Raw genomic sequence first — 16,890 nt, forward strand, 5'->3', positions numbered from 1 at the left:
CTTATGAAAGCTATAGCATCTACATTTCCAAAGTTTTGAAACAAGAGCACTGTGACACTAGGTATCTACTCAAAAGCCATATCTCTATCATGAACCCAATGAACTCTTTGGGCGCACCACCACTGAAGCTAATAGTTTAGCTCACTACAACAAACACATCACCACCACTGAAGCTAACAGTTGAGCTCACTACAACAAACACATCACCACCACTGAAGCTAACAGTTGAGCTCACTACAACAAACACATCACCACCACTGAAGCTAACAGTTGAGCTCACTACAACAAACACATCACCACCACTGAAGCTAACAGTTGAGCTCACTACAACAATCACATCACCACCACTGAAGCTAACAGTTTAGCTCACTACAACAAACACATCACCACCACTGAAGCTAACAGTTGAGCTCACTACAACAAACACATCACCACCACTGAAGCTAACAGTTTAGCTCACTACAACAAACACATCACCACCACTGAAGCTAACAGTTGAGCTCACTACAACAAACACATCACCACCACTGAAGCTAACAGTTTAGCTCACTACAACAAACGCATCACCATCACTTCTCTGAGATTCAGACTGCCGCCCGTCTCCTTCTTCCTGGTGAGTTGGCCGAGCACGCTGTCAGTGAGGGTACCAAGACCATCACCAAGTGCACCAAGTGTTGATAAAAAAATGTATAGCCACTTCGATGTCTTTGTTAAAAGATGGGAGGTCAACTTTTTTTTTAAAGCTTATATCAACTCACTCTGTCTGCCTGGTAAAATGTTTTGTACACTTTATTTCTCACATATGTTTCCAATCGCACACAACTATTATTATCTTCTTATCTTATATAATACAGACGTTACTTCAAAAAAGAAGATGATTACGTCCTACGCGTCATGCATTTAGTCATGCATGACTTAAATTCTGCCAAGTCACTGTTTTTCCTATTAATATTAAGTCTAGAAAAATCTAGATCTATTACAAGTTGGATTACATAACTAATACAAAACAATTGATACAATTATTCTAAATATAAGCTTTATTTTTTTAAAGTGATATTTTTTTTTCTTTTTCTTGATATGTGATACTTTCCCACTCCAACATAAATGTCAATGTCACCATCTTCCTTATTTCCCTCGTTTAGCACAGGTTAAATCACGTGACAATAACACATGTCTGGTCAACGTCTTCTCCCTTTTTTTTAGCGGCCCCAGAAAAGGGAAACGACTCTATTAGTTTTATGTGGTTTGTCTGTCCGTCCACGTTCACATTTAGCTTCACCTTTACTTTCACATATTCCTTGGTCTGCTGGACCGTTGGGGCACCACACAGGATCTGTCAACTTTCTTTTTCCAATCTTCTCTGTCATTAGCTTTTGATAGAATTTTATTCTGATATTCTTTCTGAAAATATTGAAATCTGCCTTTTTACCTGCCTGGGTAGACCACTTCGGGTGCTGATTTTGAATCTGTGTTTCCATACCGTCTTTGTAACCTTATTTAAAATAACTTTGTAATTGTTACACTTTTTGAAATGGTCATACACATTCCTCAATGTTTCATCTAGACTCGGGCAGCTAATTGTCTCCTCTAACACAGTTTTTCCAAAGTGTGGATGCAGAAAGAGTTTGAACGGAATGCGCGTTGCATTGCATTATTTATGATGTTTTAAAATACTTATTTATTTCGTTCCTTTAATACATTAAAAGTCAATAACGTTTTAATCACATTTTATTTGATGTATTACAACTAAAACACCGAATATAGAAAGAAGAATGTGGAGATGAGAATGTAGAGATGAAAATGTAGAGATAAGAATGTTAATATGAGAATGTGAATATAATAATGTGGAGATGAAAGTGTGAAGAGAAGAAAGTTAATGTGGGAATGCGAAGAAATTTGGAGATAAGATTATGGAGAAAAATGACAGCTGCACCTGCACAAAATTGAAACAACTTGAAAAGACAAAGGCATAGCCCTCGACACTAAATTCAGACCCTGGTCACTGCCACATTCTTATGTGTGTGAATCATGGACACTGACTGTGGAACTAGAGAGGAAGATCCTAGCAATGAAATTTACATGATATATATTTAATATATGAGGATCCTAGACATCCCATACAAAGTCAGCATCACAAAGGAACAGATAAGAATTAAGATCACAACGGAGATTGGACCCCAAGACGACCTGCTAACAACTGTCAAAAAACTCAAACTAAAACTTTATGGCCAAATCACAAGGCCTCATTTCTTGCAAAGATCTTCCTTCATTAAACAGCACCAGAATAAAGAAGAAGAGGCAGACGGAGAAAGCGATGGGACTCTGGGAGGACAACGTAAATGAATGGACGGGCCTGTAATTGGAAGAGATTCTATCCAAGGCAAAAGATAGAGAGGAATGGAGAAAGATGGTCGACAGATCATGTGTGGTATCCCAGCGGTTTAACAGTCTAGGGGCACGTGTACTGCTTGGTCTCTTCAATTATTAATTTCTGTACTGCTTCTCTTATTTCATCACAAAACCAAACATAAATATGTTCATGTGTTCGTATCGGTGTATGTGTGTGTGTGTGTGTGTGTATTTGTGTTTATGCGCATGTGAATGATGATCCTATACGATCAAATGTTTCAATTCAAGTCGCTATGTTGACACGTGTATTTTGGGTCGTGTTTTTTTTATCTTGTGCTATAGCTTAAGATTTTAGTATATGCCTATGAGTTTCACTTGCGTGGCTAGTATTTAGAAACTAGCTGTGTTGTTTTTCATTAAACTCTAAAAAAGGTGACTAGTCACGCTCTATTAGTTCACATAGCACTTAACTCAATGTTTCTTATACTGTATCCGTCAAGAATCGGCATGACGAAAGGATTTCCACACAACATGAACACTGTATACAATTTAAAATGAATTCTTTTCTAGAAGCCAGTTTATCCAATATGATAATTTCAGCAACTATCGACTCGCCCCTCACTACTTGATATATATCTATATATAAATATTTAAAAATGCTCCGCGACAGAGATGTCTTACTTAGCACGAAGATGATCTTTAAAAACATCACGCCCATTATCCGTGTGCTATATATACCTACTTTTTACCTAGAATGTTCCTCGAATAATACTATTAACCATGGCTGCCTCTTTATTACTAGATTATTTTGTTTTACTGAGATGAATAGTGCGTTGTAAAAGAAAACTCATTAATATTGACCTTTTTTTATATTCTTTCTTCTTATTACGAAAAAAAAGGTGTAAAAACAAGGAGAAAGAATTTCTGAAGCTGTTAACACCACAATAGCTGAGCGCCGGGACCCTGCCTCGAAATCAGACCGCTTGCCGGCTTGAGCAGAAACCCGCCGAGTGTTCAATTCTATCTCCAGTAAGAACTTTATACAACGCTTAAAATTATGTAGCCAACACTATAAAAAAAAAACACCAAAGACAACGAACTCGTTTTAGTAAAATTTCATTAGGCCCGATGTAATCTTGGGTTCTAAACATAGCGTTAAATTAGTAAAAATGAAAAGTGAAACTTATTTGCGTTTTACTTATGACCAACTTTTTTCTCACGGACCTACTGCGGGAGCCTACATCACTCCTCTAGGTCCCCAGCTTCTAAGAGAGTCTCGAATATAAATTTTATCATGTACGGGTCGCCACCAGGAAATGCCTTAACCTGTTTTAGGCCTATTTCAAGTCAATGTATAATGACTTGTACTTAGGATTATTTATTTTAAGACTAAGACTGCTTTATTGATCCTTACGGAAATTTGTTGTGATTACAAGGACTCTTTTCTCATATAAAGACAACACAACAGAAAAATACACATAAATACAACAGACAACATAAAGAGTTCATTCAGCGACTACACCCAGGTATCGTGGTGCATTTCATGTTCCCTGATCAATGAGTGGCGGTGATAGAGTCTGACCGAGCGTGACCTCCGTGTCGAAGGCGCCGGACCGAGTGAGGTACGAACGAGTTTTTGTACCGCTCCGTTCTTGTTTTCATTGACAGCAGTCGCCCACTTCGCGACGACCTGACGTAGTTCTGATGGAGCGGGTGGCCGTTGTCTTCCAAGAGGTTTTTTCGATTTTTCTTAGGCACTTTTGTTCAAAAAGTTCCTTTAAATGTGGTAATGTTGTGAGTGTAATTTTTGATGCTTTTTTAATGATGTTTTCTAGACGTCGCAACAGTTTAGATGAGGCGTTGCCTTGCCAACAAGTTATTCCGTATGTTAGCAGATTTTGTATAGTCGCGCCGTAAAAAGTCTCAAGTATCTTCTTGTTTAGTTTGAAGCTATTGAGTTTGTATAGAAAAAAAGAGTCGATGAGCTGTTTTCTTTGTCAGTTCCAAGGTGGTCTTCCCATGAAAGCTTGTTGTTGATGATAACGCCTAGATATTTATATGCCTTTACTTGTTCTATAGATGTAGTGTTTATTTGCAGTTCACGTATAGTTTGTTTTTTCTTTCTAAAATCTATTAGTTCTTTAGTTTTTGTTACATTCAGTTCTAGAAAGTTGTCGGTGCACCAGTTTGTAAGCTCTTCTATCGAGTTTCGATACTGAGTTTCGTCTCCTGAAATAAAACTGACTATGGCAGTATCATCAGCGAATTTCATGAGTTTAAATTGAGTCATAGATGCTTCTTATGTCATTAGTGTAAAGAGTGTATAGTACAGGAGAAAGTACACAACCTTGTGGAGTACATAGTACTCGAGTTGGGGATTTTGTGTTGTTGACTTTAACATACTGGGCCGTTGGGTTAAAAAGTTTAGAACCCATGCTTGTAAGTAAGGGCTTACATTTAAGTTACACAGTTTTATATCAATAGAAGAAAAATATTCAAGGCTGAGTTGCTTCATTTTGTCCTAGAGGTGTGTTTGACAAATTTATAGGCACTTCCGAATCCAGCGTATGTTAGATGATTGTGGACAAAATGCACATCTCTCCAAAATACAATCGTGATAATCATTATCATTAGTTTACGAAAAGTTGAAAACGGCCCAAAGGCTTTTGTGTTTCGAGTCACTATATTCTGAAACTATCGGTCCATTTAGGAATAAATAAATAAAAAAGACAGTAAAGGTACAAAAGGAGTAAATGATTATGGGAATATTAATTCTGAAAAGACACGAATATAATGCTCTTTAAAAGAAAACAATATATGGAACGCATTAAAGAATGCATGATTTTGAAAAGCAGCCTAAGCAATCCTTTATAGAATAAATTATTATCGGCAATCTCTCGCTTTGAAAGGATTCACTAATAGGTTCTCTCTCTCACTCACACACTCACACACACAAAATGTATTTGTACCAATTAAGACAGGCAATTTCAAAATTTGAGTGAAATAGAAAATAAAACCCTTGAAATTGTGAAAGAGAAAGAGAGAGAGAGAGAGCTTGGTCTTGGGCTGTCTCCTCCCACATACTTTGGTCGATTAACACATTAATATATGTAAGACGTATATATTTTCTGTGTTGAAGATACATCTTTAACTTTTAGATAGAGAGAGCAGATATCTCTTGGCAGATCAAAGTGGCAACTTAACAACCCTGGAAATGGTGGGAGATTCTACGGTTCTCAACCTTTTATGCTCGGCGACCCCTTTTTACAATCCCCACTTAGCCGCGACCCCCCCCTCCCCCGCACACACACAGCAATTGAAGAATAGACAATAACAATCCATTTTTTCAATGGTCTTTGGCGACCCCTGGCAAATTGTCAATCGACCCCCAAGGGGGTCGCGACCCACAGGTTGTGAACCCCTGTTCTACCACATTGAATCTCATTATATGCACCAAAGTTATCTGTAGCGACACGATTCTATAGTTTCCAAAATATAATGAGTACTCATTTATATGTAACATCTTCACTTCTCTCGACTAATTAGTTCCCCTACAAAGTTGACCTTTCGTTCTTCTTGCCAGTAAAAACAAATGAATAGATATTCGCACTTGTGAGTGGAGTTAATGTTCTGAAATCTAATATATCAGGTCCAATCGATCAATATAAAAACTAGGCATTATAAATATATTTATTTATGGCTGTGTAACGCCGAACTTTCGTAAAAGGGAAATAACTGCTATTTTGTTTACAGCAACTCTTCCCCCCTCCCGCCTTTTTCTCATTTCTTTTTTCCTTCTCTCTAAAATAAAATCTTTGCTTAGCATTTGCTTCCTCCAATAGGACAATTCGATTGAGACCTCTTGTCACTAGGCGCGACTATTTCAACTGGTCGTTGTGTAAGTTATATGACAACAATAGAAAAACAACCGTAGGCGGTAAAAAAAAAAGCCGCCGACTACGCTTTGTAGGCGCGGTGGCTGAGTGGTAAAGCTTGTCTTCCGAACCATGGTCTGGGAGTTCGAATCCTGCTGAAGGCTGGGATTTTTAATTTCGTAATTTTCGGGTGCCTAGTTAACCCTAGTTAACCGGAGGCCTCAGAAACAGATGACCTTTACATCATCTGCCCCATAGACTACAAGGTCTGAAAGAGGAACTTTACTATGCTTTGTCCCCAAAGTGAAGCAGCAATTATACATAAAACACTGAACCATAATCTTCAAATACAAAAACAAATTTAATAAAATACTCAGAAAGACACAAAGATAAATGCACATTCCTCGTCCCATATGCTAGGACAAATTTGTACAAATACTCCTTCTTCCCTAGTGCTATTAGAGCATGGAATAGGTTGCCTAAGCTAGCCAGGAAAACCAGTGACTTGGCAGAATGTAAGTCATTGGTTAATAAACAACGTGTACACACACTCGTATGTGTGAATGTGTAGCAGAACAACTGGTCAAATACAGTCCTGTCCTGACTTTGGAATGTTGACCCCAACTGACCTCTTATCCTTGGCTTACAAACAAACAACAATTCTTAGCATACATGTAGGATGGCTGCATGGTCGCGCGCTATGCGCGCTGGACTGTTGTTCGGACTTGTCGATGGTCTCAGGTTCATACACTGCTAGCTCCCATCCCTCATCGTCTTGTGAGAGGTTAGGACTAGGAAGTAAATTATTTTCAATTCTGGAGGAACACCGAAACATGTACAACATTAATGTCAAACATGGCACCCCCCCCTTTTCTTTAAAAAAATAAATAAATAAATTACAAGGGGGAAAATGAAACGTGCTTATATCAATTTTCTTTAATTTTTAAATGAAAACTTCTATCATGGATTTTAAGCAGAGAATTTTATAAAGTTATAAATAATAAACAATTATAAAAAAAAAAGACAAACACGGAAACGACCATAAGACTCGAGTTCCAATAAAAGGAAATGTAAAGAAGATGTTAGTTTAGTCATTTGATGGAGGTGAGCTACAAGAGTCAGAGAGAGAGAGAGAGAGGGGGAACTGGAAAGATTGCAAAATTTGTTATCATCGGATGACTGCTCTTAGCTTCGTACACTGGTTTATATGTGTTTTTATTATAAACTTATTCATTTATTGAGTGAAATAGGGGCATGTCTCTCAAGGTCGAGACTCTCACTCAATCCATGTAACCATTGCGCCTAATAAGTAATACAAAAGTCTTAAAAAAACAAAACACAACAATAATTATAGATACTTTAGAATTACTTTATATAGATTAAAGCAAATGTCTTTCAATCACTTCACTTAACCGCTCGTCGGCTTTTATGCAAATACAACGTACGATGTGTTATTAAATGTGTAGAACATCGCAGGTCTTTTCATAGCAATGACAGAGCAAGCACTTATTTATGACTTAGGCAACTCTACACACTTGTCGTTAGGTGAGTTTATAGCTCAAGAAAAAAAAAAAGATATTTATCGAATGTTTCTTTAAAATTAAAAAATGTATTACATCCTAGCCCCAAATTCTCTCATGGCGGCGGGCGACACGGACCACCTAGGTGACAGTACGAAGTTTACGCGACCAGAAACATGTTTTGCTTATTATTCTTTAATGAGCTGCTTAGGGAAACAGTAGGCCTATTCAGAATACGCTGTCTGATTTATCTGTGGCATTTTATGTCTCGGTAGGTCGTGTGGTCAACACTTTGCCAATCCTTAACACACAGCTGCGGTCACAAGTTGAGCATCTGTAGTCACCAGACGCTAGAGCACTTTCACCCTTCTTTCTACCCGGTGTATAAAAACAACAATATATTCACCATAGTCTAATACATCTTTTGTTCCCTTGTCTATTAACTAAGGCAGTTTACATCAGGACTGTTTGATTCCTTTGATGCGGACACTTCTAACCCATACAACATCCTAAACACCATCCCGAACCAAACTCACCAACCACTAGCCAGATCCACTCCTGTTAAACCTAAATCTACTAAAATTAATACAACAGCCTCACTAAACAAACCTACTAAAGAAGTAATACCAAAATACCTTAAAACCTTAGTTATAAATTTTCAAAGCATTAGGAACAAAACAGCAGACTTAGAAATTTTATTAGAATGTGAGAAACCAGACATAATTGCAGGAACAGAAACTTGGCTGCATCCTGAAATTTATAATGCAGAAATTTTCAATAGTAATTATGAAATTTTTAGAAAAGATAGGGCTGATAATCATGGAGGAGTTCTTTTAGCAATAAAAAACACTCTTATAGCAGAAGAAATTACCTTACCTAACTCAAAAAATGTAGAATCAACATTTTGTAAAATTAATACCACCTCAACATCCCTAATAATAGGCAGCATTTACAGACCACCAAATTCTAGTTTAGAATACATGCAGGAACTATGTAATCAGATTACTACACTTAAAGAGACAAATAAAAATGCAGTTTTTTGGATTATGGGTGATTTCAACCTACCTGATATAAATTGGAAAACACTAACCATAGATAAACACCAAAACCTTAAGGATATAAATGAGCTTTTCATAGAAACTTTACACAACCTAAGTTTAGATCAAATCATTAAAAAGCCAACTAGATTAAACAACACATTAGATCTCTTCTTAACCAACAGACCTGGATTAGTAGTTGATTATGAAATTATCCCTGGTCTATCAGACCATGAGATCATAAAAATACACAGTCAGATAAAAGCAGTAGCCAATACAAAACCCAAAAGAAAAATCTTACTCTGGAATAAATGTAACCTAACACAACTACACCAAGCTGCACTAAACTTTCAACAAACATTCTTATTAGAAAAAGACATTAACCAACCAGTCGATGACCTCTGGAATTTCATTAAAAACCATCTTAAAAGCATAATAGAAAATCATATACCAACTAAATACACATCAAACAAAATAAATAAATGCTGGTTTAATAATAGACTAAAGAAGCTTTGTAAACAGAAGGAAAACCTCTATAGAAAATTTAAAGAAACTAATGCAGAAAGAGTTTACAAAAAGTATATAAAAATTAAACACTTAACCCAAAAAGTAAGCAGACAGCTGCAGAGTGAATACATAAACAATGTAATATCTAAAGATAACAACAAAAACCTATGGTCATTCATTAAGTCTAAGAAAATGGAAACAACAGGCGTAGCGCCATTAAAAGATGAACATAACATAATACATAATGATAATGAAACTAAAGCAAACATTCTAAACAAATACTTTGCATCAGCATTCTCAGCCCCAGGAGACAAAGACATATTACTGAATTTGAACCAAGTAGACAACATAGAAGATATAGTAGTACAAGAAAATGGAATTCAAAAACTATTAGCCAACACCAAACCAAATAAAGCTTCTGGACCTGATGGTATTCCAGCTAGATTACTCAAAGAACTAAGTAATGAGCTAGCCCCAGTGTTCAAAATACTCTTTCAGGCTTCACTTAACCAGGGCAGAGTACCAAAGGACTGGAAAGAAGCTAATGTCACCCCCCTATTTAAAAAAGGAGAAAAATCTGACCCAGGGAACTACAGACCAGTATCACTTACCAGCATCACATGTAAAATCCTAGAACACATAATATGTAGCAACATCATAAACCACTTAGACAAACATAATGTCCTCACACCATACCAACATGGCTTTAGGAAATATAGATCATGTGAAACACAACTAATAGGACTAATTGATGATTTTTCAAAAGGTTTAGATAATAGTGAACAAATAGATGCTATCTTACTAGATTTTTCTAAGGCTTTTGACAAAGTTCACCACCATAGTTTGCTTAAAAAATTAAAATATTTCGGCATTAATGGTCCACTGCATCAGTGGATTAAAGACTTTCTGATAGGGAGAGAACAAACTGTAATAATAAATGGCTCTAAATCAACACCGATAACAGTAAACTCAGGTGTACCTCAAGGTACAGTCTTGGGTCCACTACTATTTTTAATTTACATAAATGATTTACCAAATTGCATTAGTTCAGGAACAAAAGTCAGATTATTTGCAGACGATTGCATAATATATAGAACAATAAAAACAACACAAGACACAGATATTTTACAAAGAGAATTAGATGAATTACAGAAATGGGAATCAAATTGGAGCATGTCTTTCCACCCAGAAAAATGTCAGTTGTTAAGAGTAACAAAAAAACTAAAACAAATTAATTCCACTTATCTTATTCATGGCAAACCAGTATCACAGACTAAAAACGCAAAATACCTAGGTGTTATAATAAATGAAAAACTATCATGGAATCCACATATTGATGAAACTACAAAAAAATCAAACAAAGCATTAGGATTTATTAAAAGAAATTTCTATAAATCAAATAAGAACATAAAACTAAAATGTTACTTAACCTTGGTTAGGCCAATAATAGAATATGCATCCTCCGTTTGGGACCCCTCAACTCAAGAAAACATTAAGAAACTGGAACAGACACAAAATAGAGCAGTGAGATTCATAACAAACGAATATTCACATTTGACTAGAGTAACACCTTTAGTAAAATCACTAAATTTAGAAAGCCTTCAGGACAGAAGGCTCAAAAGTAAAGTAGCAATCATACATAAAACACTGAACCATAATCTTCAAATACAAAAACAAAATTTAATAAAATACTCTGAAAGACACAAAGATAAAGGCACATTCCTCGTCCCATATGCTAGGACAAATTTGTACAAATACTCCTTCTTCCCTAGTGCTATTAGAGCATGGAATGGGTTGCCTGAGCTAGCCAGGAAAACCAGTGACTTGGCAGAATTTAAGTCATTGGTTAATATGCATGACTAAATGCATGACGCGTAGGACGTAATCATCTTCTTTTTTGAAGTAACGTCTGTATTATATAAGATAAGAAGATAAGGCACCTGGCGTCTGCGCTTTTGATATTTTGTTTCGGCAATGTTTCAGCAAAAATATCACGTTGTTTTGATATGGAGAGAGACCTCTTATTAGCATTTGGATCTAAGGTCTCATCTTTTTCATCGAGATACATGTTGAAGCGTCTCTAGCTTTTGTAAAACAAACAAACTAATTTAAAAAATACTTTTAAAAAATTTACTTAGAGGAAGCACTGCACAATCACTGCTACATCTATCAAAACTGCAAGGCTTGCCTATCCATTTTCAATATAAAACAAAATTTATTACTTACCACTAATTGATAAACTAACTGGTTATTATTTTTTAATTGATTCATGTATTGTCTTCGATCAACATTACTAACAACAATTGTGCAAATGTGCCACTTGATTCGAGAATGGGAAAAGGGAGAAAATCGTAAAATAATTCTTCCAGACAGACAGACGGAGTGAGTTAATATAAATATAAGTTTTGTAAAAAGACGTTTGGCAATAGTCGTGCTGCTTCTTTTTTTCAGTGTCTACCCGTATATTTGAACACAAGGAACTAAGATATAAGTATCTAATAATAATAAGGCTTGTCTTCGAGTCCGAAGATTAGTGAGGTGTGCAGTATTTCAAGTGGCTGCGCAGCCCTAGCTGTGACCTACATATTTTGCCACATCCAAGGCAAGCATAACCATTGTCCGCAGGTGGTCGATTTAGATTTTCTTATCGTTGTCTGCGTTTTTCCTCGGCAGCAGATTTTCTTTTGGTCTCAAATGTGTATCCCGCGGCCTTCGTGAGTGACCTCCAGCTGTCTCGTTCTGAGGCGCATGCAACCAGGTGCCCTCTTCTATGTCAGCCAAAGAAAGTTGACGCCTAAGCTGGTCTTTGAAGCGTTTCCGTGGGGCGCCTCTGTTACGTAGACCACCTTTTAGCTCAACAAAAAAGACTGCCTTTGGCATACGTTCGTCTCCCATGAGGGGAGAGGCGGTCCATTTATTAGTATTAAAAAATATTTGAGATGCCTGTTTTTATACTTCTTTTTATTTATTTATTTTTATTGTCAATAAAATGTGGAGGGAGGTCAAAAGTTGGAACGAGGTAAAAGGCACAAGTATTTCAAGCTCAAATTTCGCAAATAAAAGTATGGCTGATGTTACAAACTGTGTTTGCTTATTGTAATGGTAGGGATAAATGTATAGTTTTACTCTACTATGGCTTGCACGAGATAGTGAGATTGTGATCAACAGATCCACGTGAATGTGTGTAGGGAGAGATGAGATGTAGGAATTTTTAAGTTGGTTGGTGACTGGGCTCCGAGAGAGTGGGAGTACCGATATTGTCAGAGTCGCAGACTAAAGTTAGAGAGAGAGTTAGTGGAGAGTTTTGAGAGTAGAAAAGTTTTTTCCTATCGTAGATAGTCCATGTTGGACGATGTATTTTTGTTGAATGGTCCTCATTCACCAATCGTAAACAAACAACATTTAGTCATGTGATCTTATTGATAAAACAACGAAAAAAACTGTCACGTGATAACCATCATGAATTAAACATGAGATCCTAAATTATATAGAAGAGACAGAGCACCACGTGGCTAAATGTTGTTTGTTTACGATTGGTGAACGAGCTCCATTGATCTGATGATCCACAAACGTACTAGCAAACAATGTGTATTGTCAATAAAGTGTTTCATTAACTATAAAGTTCTGAGTTGTGTCTCTTTGGAGAGTATGTTAATCCTCCACTATTACATAAGATGTTCCAGTCGTCAAGAGACTAAACTAAGGTTTGGAGTTGCTCGCCAGTGATCCAACCCTCTAAACGACTTTCACATCCAGCAGGGGTAACCTCCCATGTATAGGCGGATTGTGACAGCTGGATAGCTAAGTTGATCGAGCATAGCGCTAATAACAAAAATGTCATGGGTTTGATCACATAATGACATTTGTTTCACTATTTTTGTTTGCCCAATGACTAATAGGAATGTTCAGTTCATTCTATTATTTGAACATTAATTAGGAATACATTTTTAAAATATATTATTTGTAGCTTTCTATTGCAAAAGTTAAATTTATTCACTGTGGTGTCAGCACTGACGGATGTCACCTGGTGAGGTACCTCGCCCCCCCCCAGCTACGTCACTTGCTATGTAACTATTAATACATAAACCATTCATCTCACAAGTGAATCACCCATTCCATCAAATGATAGCGTAACTTCACACCGTAAAACGACACGAGAGCATTTACATAATAGAGGTTTCCAACTTCCCATAATTCAATAGTTATCCAACCTCAGTGCTGTGTTTAGAATTGAAAAGTCCTTGATCTATTTGAGATATGGGGTCCTTTTACGTGCCGGAGATGCCAGAGACCCGTAAGCTAGGCATCACTGCCATAATTAGTATCTCCAGCCATCCCCCATTCACACACCAATGAACTAGTAAAGTTCCACTTTCAGACCTTGCGATCTATAGGGCAGATCGATGTAATGGCCATCTGTTTCTGTGGCCTACGATTAAAGAGGGTGTCATGTGGCCAGCACAACGACCAACCACTTTTAAGTTTCCCAAACTAATGTCAGGTACCCTCTAGAGCTTATTGGACAACATCCCGAAATTAAGAATCCCAGTCTTTACCAGGATTTGAACCCGTGACGCCCGGTTCGGAAGCCAAGCGCTATACCACTCAGCAGGCCTCCTCCGAATGATCTCAAAAAGAAATAAACTGTTAATGCAACCGAAGATTCATTCTTCTCATGACAGTGCTGCAATTTTATCTCCTTTCACTTCGCATCATGTAAATCTAATTATGAAGATAACGTAAACATTGTTCCCACGCCAGGCCACGGATTTTTTTCCCTGTCTTCTGCTTGACTGATGCATAGATATAGGGTCACATGTCACGCTCTTCAGGATAAGAAATCATATAAATATATTTCACACTGATCTTAGTATTCAATTCAAATGTCTGGCATAATAATTAAAATACCGGGAAATCCCGATGTCACGTCTTGGGCGGGGGTTGGGTATGAAAAAAAAAAAACAATGTTTCGAGAGTCAACACATCTTTAACACAGACCTATTCTATAGTTATGGTTTTGAAACTCTCGGACGAAGAATTATTTTTATGAAGGGAAATAGAAAAGTTATATGTAAATCTAGTTTGTTATACACGGTAGTAAAGATAGTTCCCCTGTAATAGACTAAAACAACACGAGCTTCAATAAACACAATGATTTTATTCGTCCTTATTTATGCTCTCTACTCCAGCCACTTGTTCTCTATACTCTGACTTCCTTTTACACACAGTCCCTGACACACTGCTGTTCACTCAAGCATGAACACTCAAGGTCCACTGGTCATTTCATACACAGGCACACACACTGCACTACCAGCCACGCAAAACACATACACTTACTATCACATCTCCCTCCTTAAAAGCTTTGAGATATCAATTGACTATACAAATGATTTCTGTCTCACTATAAACAACTGAATACATGTTTAACACACTGAATGTTCAATTGTTAATATTATCAATAGTAACAATATAAATTATAAAATGTGTAGTAAAACAAAAACAAAAAATATACATGTATCTAATTATCTGCGTCAGGGTAACGTACTGGTGGCCGAACTTGCCTACCATATCGAGTTATTACAGGCGGCGGATTGGTAGTGTTAGTCTGTTCCTGTTGCACATTTGTATCGCTCACGTTCTCTGGCTGTGTGGTTTGACCATTAATGACTGTCTCTGGGGTGTCCATTTCAAAAATATCAGGCATGACCCTTGATTTTGTACATGTGTCTCTTAACATCCTTCTATTTCTTCTGTAAGTTATCCCATTCGGTGTTTTTACCCAGTATGATCTCGGGGTCTCCGCTTCTGAGATGACCACTGCTGGTTCCCATAAATCGCCAGGCTTCTTTTGCATCCACACTTTGCTCCCAGGCTGAATGTGTGGTCGCTCGGTGCGCCTCGCTGTTTTGTTGTAATATTTTGCTTGATTACTTTTTCTTGTTTTCCAAGCATTTTCTTTTTTGTCTGGGATTTGAGGTCTGAGATAGGCCTCCGTTGTCGGAAGATTTGTCCTCAGACGGCGGCCCATGAGCAGCCGTGCAGGTGAAGGTCCATCAGGGCATGGAGCATTTCGAAATTGCAAGAGGGCCATATATGGGTCTTGACCCGACGTTCTAGCTTTATTTAGAAGCTGTTTCACTGTTTGTATGGCCCGTTCTGCCATACCATTAGATTGTGGAAATCTGGGGCTAGACGTAATGTGCTTAAATCCCCAGCTTTTAGAAAATTTCAGAAATTCTTGACAAGCAAATGAGGGTCCATTGTCACTAATTAATTCCCTTGGAATACCATGTCAAGCAAATTGTGATTTCATATGTATGATCACATCTGAAGCCTTTAGTGTTGGGATAAGATTTATCTCAAAAAAATTACTATAGTAATCTACAAGTAGCAAATAGTTTTTACCGAGATACTCAAAATTATCAGCTCCAATTTTTTCCCAAGGAAGTACAGGAGTATCATGTGGTAACAATGTGTCAGGGACTGTGTGTAAAAGGAAGTCAGAGTATAGAGAACAAGTGGCTGGAGTAGAGAGCATAAATAAGGACGAATAAAATCATTGTGTTTATTGAAGCTCGTGTTGTTTTAGTCTATTACATGGTGTCAGATGGACCGACTCCACCCGCCACAACCGCTGGAATTAAATGGCAACGTAGCAGAAAATTGGAAAAGGTTCAAACAATCCTTTCAGATATATTCGATAGCAAGTGGAATGGATACAAAAAGCAGAGAAGTACAGTCTATGACATTATTGCATGTGATCGGCCAAGAAGCAGTGCAAGTCTATAACACTTTCCAATGGACGGACAATGAATGTAATGAATGTGAGATTAGCAAGTCCTTCCATACACTTCACTGCATTCTTAATATGTTCGAGAAGTACTGTCTACCAAGAAAAAATGTTACCAGTGAAAGACGTGTTTTTTTCCAGCGTTCTCAACATGAAGGAGAGTCATTTGACAACTTTGTCACTGACATCAAACTCAAGGCAAAGACATGTGAGTTTGATTTGCTTAAAGATTCCCTAATAAAGGATAGGATAGTTGGTGGCATAAGGAATGAGAACACCCGAGCAAGACTTTTGAGAGAACCAGATCTAGACCTTAACAAGGCAGAAAATATATGTCGGGCAGCTGAGGCAACTGAATGGCAGCTTAAGCTCATGAATGAAGAAAGTGGGGTACAAGTTGTGAATTCAGCTACCAATAGCTTTAAAAGAACAAAAGGAAATGTGAGTTGTAGCTATTGTGGCAAGGAACACAGACCACGTCAGTGCCCAGCTTATGGGGAAACCTGTCACAAATGTCATAAAAAAGGTCATTTTTCGTCAGTGTGCAGATCAAAGCCTGTAAGTATAGTGAAGTCAGAAGGTCGAGATGACTCGATGACTTCAAGCAATTAAAAAGAAAAAAACTTCTCAAATCAACATCCAAACTTACTACTTACAGTGGAGAAAGATTGAAGGTTGTTGGCAAAGCACACATTAAATGTACTGTTAAAAGTAAGACAGCCATAATAGAATTTCAAATTGTGGAGACACATTCAAAGCCAATTATGGGTCTACCAGGCTGCCAACAAATGAATTTAATCAGAAGAGTTGAC

Source organism: Biomphalaria glabrata, chromosome 12 (assembly GCF_947242115.1).
Source record: "Biomphalaria glabrata chromosome 12, xgBioGlab47.1, whole genome shotgun sequence".
Lineage (NCBI taxonomy): Eukaryota > Metazoa > Mollusca > Gastropoda > Planorbidae > Biomphalaria > Biomphalaria glabrata.